This window comes from Corapipo altera, unplaced genomic scaffold (assembly GCF_003945725.1).
Source record: "Corapipo altera isolate COAL_440 unplaced genomic scaffold, ASM394572v1 61411, whole genome shotgun sequence".
NCBI lineage: Eukaryota > Metazoa > Chordata > Aves > Passeriformes > Pipridae > Corapipo > Corapipo altera.
Genome location: NW_020884875.1, coordinates 14,157,721 through 14,165,715, shown reverse-complemented (window position 1 = coordinate 14,165,715; position 7,995 = coordinate 14,157,721).

Sequence of the window (7,995 nt, the reverse complement as noted above, 5' to 3'; positions counted from 1 at the left end):
ATCTGCAACTGTTCTCAATTAACAACTAATGTTTTAGCAACTAAAAGCATGATCAGATGCCCATTCCTGACAGCTCTTCACAGTGGCTCTGCATCATTTGCAAAATAGACTCTTCATTTAGACGTTTTCATTTCACTTTCAGCATCTATTATTTAGACATGCAGGGCACTGCAGAAATTGAGACCACAAGCTGTACCAGAAGCTTACAAACCTGAGAAAACTTCCAGAGTGGAAAAAGGCAAGCAGATACTGAGAGGGAGCAAATGAACCAACTCATCTCACACAGAAGTCATTTGTTGTACGAGAAATACCTTCACTGCTGCTTCTCCAAAGGAGGTGGAATTTTTAGAGACACGCTAAACTGCCACATAAAACCAGTCCATATTCAGTTTTCAATCTAAGGACCCAGTTTTAGTCACAGTTTAACCAATGCAATTTCAAAGTAAAGCCTAATCTTAAATGAAAGCAGATGCACACAAATTTAAAAACTAAGACACTAGGGACTCCCATATGGGCTGGAATGCTACAGAAGTTGTCACTAAATTCCACACCGTGGTCACCAATAATCTATTTAATGGCAGTATCCTGTTTGACACTAGAAGGAACATCCACCTTAGTATGAATTTCCATCTAGTTAGATCTCCAGCAATAAAAAGGGATGATAAATTGTGCTGTGATATCAGATAAATGAAACAGAGTTCAACATAGTATCAAATCCCACCAAGCAAACCGTCATCGAAGTCACAGATTTTGAGGCGCACAGGAGCCTATATCCACCCACACTTCAGCCCAAGCTGCACTCCAGCAGCTGGGGTTGTGCTGCTGCTCGGGGCTGCTGCCCCCAGCGCTGGTATGACCTACACCCAGCACTCTGTGGAATGCTCACACAACAAGTTTCCACACCCAATCTCCCCCACACCTTCATGCACCAGAACTGCGACCTCTCTCATTTAAAACCAGTGGAGGAAGGACCCAGGCTTCCCTGCCATACAACACCACCCCATCTCCTGCTGAGGATGCAGTTTTTGGGTAGGATCCCATTTCACTTAATCACTAATGTCTAGCAGATGTTCCCTGCCAGGAGAGAGACAAGACTTCAAAGATGCTGCTTGCAGCATGGATTGGGTGCAGCCTGACTCCAACCAAACAGCCCACTGTGCCCTGCTGGCACCCACTCACTTTGAAAAACTAACTCCAGACCTGAAGACCCAAGCAGCATTTCTAAGGGCTTAAAACCCTACCCAAACAAAAATGTCACGTCCTTCTTTGCACACCTTGAACACTTATTAGTTTGACCTTTCTAAAACACATTAACCCAATCAGCCTCCTCTCACTTTTCTCATATTCTCCTTTCTTCACAACCCACACCTGCACAACCTTTCGTTAGACCCAGTCATCTTGCCAGAAACAGTGAAATAAAAGGGTAAGATACACCCGATATTTTTAATCAGCAACTTGTCATGGTACCTTTTATGGCTTGCCAAGATGCAATGTTGTCAATTATGCTACAGAACTGGCAGATGGACTCTGCCGTTATTTAAATGTTTGAGAGTTTCGATTTAACAAAAAGCACACTACACCTGACGTTAAGAGCAGTACAAGAAAAATTGGTCTTACGTGTAACTCAGGGACAAAGCAGTCACAAGAAAGCCACTGTCATTACTGAAGCTTGTAATTGCCTGAATTAGATTGTACACATAAGTGTGTATCAAGCTATAGGATCTCACAATGTTGTTTCAAAAAGAATAAAGCAGTTTTCAAACACTTCAGGATGTCTGTAAGAGTTTGGGGGGGGGTTGGGCGGTTTTTTGAGATCTCTGAAGAGAAGCCAAAGTTAAGGCTGAGCATCAAAGCCTTGCCCTTGTCCCATCCAATCCCCCCCCCCCCCCCCAAAAAAAAAAAAAAGTCTCTACTCTTTCTGAAGTGCCAGCTCACAAGTTAGTGACGGTCCATTTGAACAAAGCACCGGTGAACACAGCTCCCACACGTGATCCATTCGGCCCACCGCGGTACCCGGTCTCCCTCCTCTCCCCCGCCCAGGTGCTTCCATGGCAGCACTTCCATGGGCAGCCAGCGCTGGGGGCCGGCGGGGGCCCGCGCGGGGCCGGGACGCGCCCCCGCTGCTCCGAGCGCCGCCAGGATGCAGCGATGCACCGAACACGCGCGGCCGTGCCCCGCTCGGCAAAATCAAGCGTTTTTACTCAAAACGGGGATGGATATCAACTATTCTCCGCGACACGCTCACATACCGGTCCGCCGGGACCGCCGCCTCCCTGGCAGCGGGGCAGCAGACCGTCCGCTCCCCGCGACGATGCTGCTCCGTCCGACGAGAGGGGCGGCAGCAGCGCCCTTGCCGCTGCCCCCCCGCCTCGACCGAGTGCCTCTCTCCCGCCGCATCCCAACCCCAAACCCCGCCCGCCGCTCACCTCCGGGCTCCTCGCCCCAGCGAGGAGGTAGTGGCGGATGGTAGTGGTGGGGGCGCTCGGGACCTCCGCAAAACTTCAGCCCCTACCTCCCGGCAGCCCGCACCCCTGGGACTCCGCAAACTCCTCCAGCCGCCGCTTTGTACCCGCCGGCGGCCGCACTGCGACTGCGCGCTGCCCAAAATCAACACGGCGCCTCCAGGGACCCGCGACCCGCCCGCCCCGGCAGGGACGTGTGTTCGCCTGAGGCCACCTCCGACCGCGCAAACCCTCCCACATCCTAGCAATGCTCGGATAGTACGGACTCTCCGCGCCTTCGTCCATTCCCCCATCCCTTCTGCCCCGCCGCGGGTGTGGGGAGGGTTTTGGATAGGTTAGGTGGGCGCACGCGTGAGTGGCCGCGGCGTGTACCCCCCATAAAGCATCGGAGATGTGGTGGAGTGCGGGGGCCGCCGGCGGCGTCAGAGAGAAGCGTTCTTGCCTCCTGTCTGAGAACCTGGGCCAGCGGCTCGCCGGGATGCAGGAGCTCCCTGCCAGGGAAAGCAGGGTTGCCGTCGGGGCTGCGCCTGGAAACGCAGCATCCTTGGGAAAACCTGCCTGGAGCTAACGCAGCTGAAGTCTGCTCTGTTGAAGGGAGTCGTTCGAAGCCCACGAAGGGAGCGTTGGCCTCAGCAGGATTGGGGTCGAATCCACTACCTGGCCAAGGCTGGTATGGCCCAGTGCCAAGGGACTGGGATTCCCCACTGAAGGCTGTCATGTGAAGTGCTTTTATCAGTGTCAGAGCCTCGGCAGAATGTGCCCTCCGGGTGCCAGCTATTCTGTGCAGGGCTGGACGGGGTCCTCAGCCAAGGCTTTCAAAAAGAGCACCACTTACAATCAGCTCCCTCTGCACTGCTTTGTGAACCTCAGCTTAGAAGCAAAGTTTTTAAACTTGTACCTTGATCTTTACTGGCCAAAAGAGACCATTTCTAAAGCCTTTTTGGCTGTGAAATGATAGAAGTCCCTGGTTTGTGTGCCTTGAATTTTTTTGCTTAAGGGCTTGAATATTCAGAATGGTTTGTTTCACCCCTCCCTCTCTTATCTCAGGTGCTATCTTCATTGCTCTAGGGCTCCAAGGTCTCCAGGAGCAAATGACTCAGAAGCTTTGTGGTGATGCCAGGAAGGGTTTCATAGCACAGAGTAGGACAGTCTATCCCAAATACAGGTCAGAAAGTGAATCCACAGGTTAGGAGTAAGCAAAATGCAGGAGACTCATCAAAGTCAGGAATGTCACAACATCTGGTCTTGTTTTCCAGCTCTGGATATGAGACCGTGCAAGGTGGTTATTGTTACTTTGCAGTGCAAAAGGACAGAGCTATCGTGTCTCTTTTCTCGCTTCTTCTGATTTTCCCTGTATTGTACTGTGAAATGCTGGCACCTCCTGATCCTCCCTTCTGATTTCCTTCTTTCTGTTATTCCTCTGCTTTTCTTCTTCCTTTCCCTGGTTAATTTTCCAGAAGCTATGCATATTTCCAGATTTATTTTTTTTCAGACGTGATACCTTAACCTCATGAATGGAGACCAGTGAAGTTTCTCTTAAAGAATATTGATTCCAGAATAGAGTAAGGAGTATATTAAGGAAATTTGAAAATCTTTCTGTTTTTTCCAGTAGACCTCATGTGAGCAATGGTTCTATAAAAAGCTAATAGGCTCAGTGACATTTCCATATAAGTAGTTTCCAGTATTTCTTCTGAAATCTCTGAAGCCACTAGAACATTTTAGAGATTAAATCACATCAAGTATTTTTGTAAGTAAAGCTCCTGTGACATTGATATAAACCATATCTCAAACCTGAGAGATGAGCTTTTATTAAAAACATAAGCTTTTATACATTTTAATTCAAACCCATGTATTTTTAGAAATATTTGCAGTCCAAATCTGCAAACAGCCCCTGCCCTGCAGCTCCTTAAGATGCTAATAATTATTAATCCTGACTGCTAACTTTCCATCCAGAGACTATTTTTTATGGCTGAGTTACCAGCTCTAGAAAAAATGTGGTACTGATGAAAGAAGTAGTTGAAACAACAGTGAGCACCACTTACGATTATTTATATTAACAACCAAAAAGAAAGTATACTCGGGCCAGCAAACAACTCCTTACCATCAGCTTATTGATCCGAACAGTCAGGTCAGGACCATGTCATACCAGAAACTGTACAAACACAGAATGAAAGCACTCCAAACTACAGCAATGAACAGAGCAAGCAGATAGGACTCTTTCCACTTCTCTCACTTAATCCTTTCTTTCAGGAGCTGCCAGCTCTTGACAGTTAAAACAACTGAAATTAAATGAAGAAGTCAATTGTTGCATTACCTATGTAACAGTGTCAGGGAAAGACTTTCAGTGTGGTCATGCAGTGGATGGGACTTTTTCCTTTGATGGTGCAATTGAAACCAGCAGGTCTTTGTTCACCCTTCAGCTACTTGGGGCTCATCTGGTATTGCAGAGATCTTGCAGAGTGCAGAACTGGGAGCCTGGGGATCTGCCATGCGGGGCAGAGCACAAAGTGAGAAGGGCCAGTAAGCACCTGCCAGTCTGCTCCATCTGCCCTGGTCTCCCAAGCACATGCACATAGGGAAAGTTGGGAGAGGAGACATAGGCCCCACCCCGTAGAGCACCAAAAAAGAAACTGGCTTCAGTCTGAATTAACCCAGGCAAAGCCTCAAGAAGAGTGGAGGAGGATGATGTCAGTGTGTTGCTACTCTTTCACAGGTGTGAGCCATGAGGAGCAGGGTACTCCTTTGCAGCTGGGCTTGCCCTGGCTGGGGCACTGGCACTGGCCTTGTGACCCTTGGAGATGCCCCCACCATCTACCTGGGGCTGTGGGAGTGAGTGAGTTTGCTTTGTTCAGCCTAGGCACCAGCAAGAGACACTGAGCAGGAATAGGTGCTTTTGCAGGGTTTTTCTAGCTCCCTGGAGTGTTTTTTATTTGGGACCTTCTCTGGCAGGTAGGAAGTCTGGACTATTAAGCATTCAGAAAAAACCAGCTCTTACCACCCCCAAAAAACCCAAACCCATGTATTTCCTTCAAAAAGCCAGATACCCTGTCTCTGTGAGTAGGAAATGATAAGTGGCACGTCTAGAAGTAAGTAAAGGTAATACTTTGAAGAGAGAGAACATGTTGCATTTTTCTGTGATCTGGATCTGGTCCAGATAAATATCGTGTATGCTTTGGCAGAGTTTTCAGTGAGATTTCAGGTTGCCACAATACAGATAAACCCTCTGCACACATAGCACATATATTAAATACAAGACTTAAGAGAAGTCATCCCACCCTTCTGCTGTGCATTGAGCAGAGGCTTAGGCAGAATGGAGTTCCCATGGACTCTCAGGCCCCATCCCTCTGGGTTTTAACACTTACCATACCTGAAACCTGTTTTGTGCTTACTCAGGAGCCACTGGGCTGCTGGAACATGAAGGTCAATCACATCAGCATTCTGGAAGTGCACCTGAGTGCATGTGACCTGGGGGATAAATTTAGAGGCAGGTTGCACCAACCCTGCTCCCAGCTGTGGCCCATGGCCTTTTTGGAAGAGTGGGAAGGAGAGGTATTAGATATTCCCTCTGCTGCTGTATTTGACAGCAATTTTTTGCATTGCTGCCACCGTACAGGAGCATGAGTGGCCACAGTTATCTTAGATGAGTTGCCTTAGGTCTTCCATGAACTGGGATATATGTCCATGGCTCCACACCAAGCAGCTACTCAGCAGACTAACTCACATGTTGTATAATGTTCCCTTCTCCCACCTGTCCACAACATTCAGAAAATCTGAGATGCTGTCAGTCCTACAAGCTGCAGCAAACTTCACTTGATTTGTTGGGGTAGTGGAAACAGCCCTGCCTGTAACCAAATCAATCCTGTTAAAATTTTATAAAAAGAACCATTCTGGTTTTGCCAAACAACACAAAATTTGAAATGTTCATTCCATAGGAAATGATAATGCTTTCCTGTGCCTTATTTTGTCCATTCTAGAAAAAAACCACTTACCTGAAAAAAAAATCAGTATTTTTTACACAAAAAGAAGCTTTGGCATGCCTAAGCCTGACAAGACCTTAATAAAGTCCTCGTGACCCTTGTCCTTGCCCCCACAAATCCTTCCTGCCTTTGTGGTGTCTCACACAGAGAGGGGCTGAGCAGGGCAAGGCTGTGCTGCTGGGAGTGTTCCCTATCAGGGGCTTTGCAGCTTGGCCTCTGAAGGACATTTTGAAGTGCTGATCTTTGCCAAGCAGCTGCCAATGCCAAAGCTGAGTAGGAACCTTAGGAATTAAGTAAAACTCAATTTTAAAAGTACTGGACCTGAATATTCTGCACACTATAGTGAAAAGCAGGAGTAATACATTGCACTGGCATGAATGACCCCACACAGTAGGCATGGCAGCTGAGAAAGCACAGTAATCTTCTCCTCTGGCAAGTCTGTAAAAGCCCAGCTTTTTCTTTCTCTCTACACCTGCTGTTCTGACTTGCTTTTAGGGATGGAGCAGTTTCAGTAGGTGTACACTCTGACTCTCCTGTCTCAGCACAGCACACTAGTGGCAATTCACACTGCATGGCTGGTTTCTGAGCCCCATCTGCAAAGGAGGGATGTTACACAAACACAAAAGAAGGTAAGCCATTTTTTCTGCTCTGGTTCAGGGCTCACGTTGGTGGCAGCAGGGAAACAGTACCATATACTTGCCTGACAGTCCACAGTGAAATGAAAGAATACAGCAGTGCTCCTGAATTTCCATCATTGGAGTTTTCAGTGCTAGAGGGTATGTGTTGCTGTTTGCCACACATTGTCTTGGATTTCACCATTAGGCCTATGGATATTTGAGGCACAACAGTGTTCTTGATTTGTGCATGAATGCACAGGAATGTAACTCCAGAAATTATTTACTAGGTGCAATGTAGCACTTGCCTTTCCCCTTATCTTTAAAGGAGCAGTGTCAAAATACATTCCCCAAGGTATGACCACCTCTAATAAGATAGAGGAAAAGTTGCCACAACTTTGCTTTCTAGATTTTATCAACCTTTTATCCCTGAAATATTTTAAAGTATGGTTGATTCTCCAGAGCTTCCAGACCTTTATTTTTGAGCAGGGTGAAGAGGCCACTGCATTTAATGTAGTATCAGCCTGTAATGAAGTTGTATTACCAAGCTTAGTCTCTGCAAAAAGCTTTACTAGGACTTAATGTCTATCATGAGTTGTCTGAGAGATTAATTTCCTTAATGGGTATGTGCATACAGCAACTGGGGTCTTGAAGTACATTGGGAAATCATGCTAAAGTTCTCACCAAAAGTCTATTTGGATGCCTGTGCTAGGAGAGTTGAGCAGGTCCACATGCCAGCTCATGAAAGGCAGAGTTGGCTTGACTGAGTTCACAGGACTGTCTTACATGCCAGGACAAGCAGAAAATACTTCACAGCACCCTGACAGCAAACTTGAGACCCATAGTAAAAGGCAAAAGCAACAACTACAGGAAGAAGGTAGGAAAGAAAAAGCCTTGGCAATTTCTTGTTGGAGCAAGGAATTTGTAAAATTAACTCCCAAA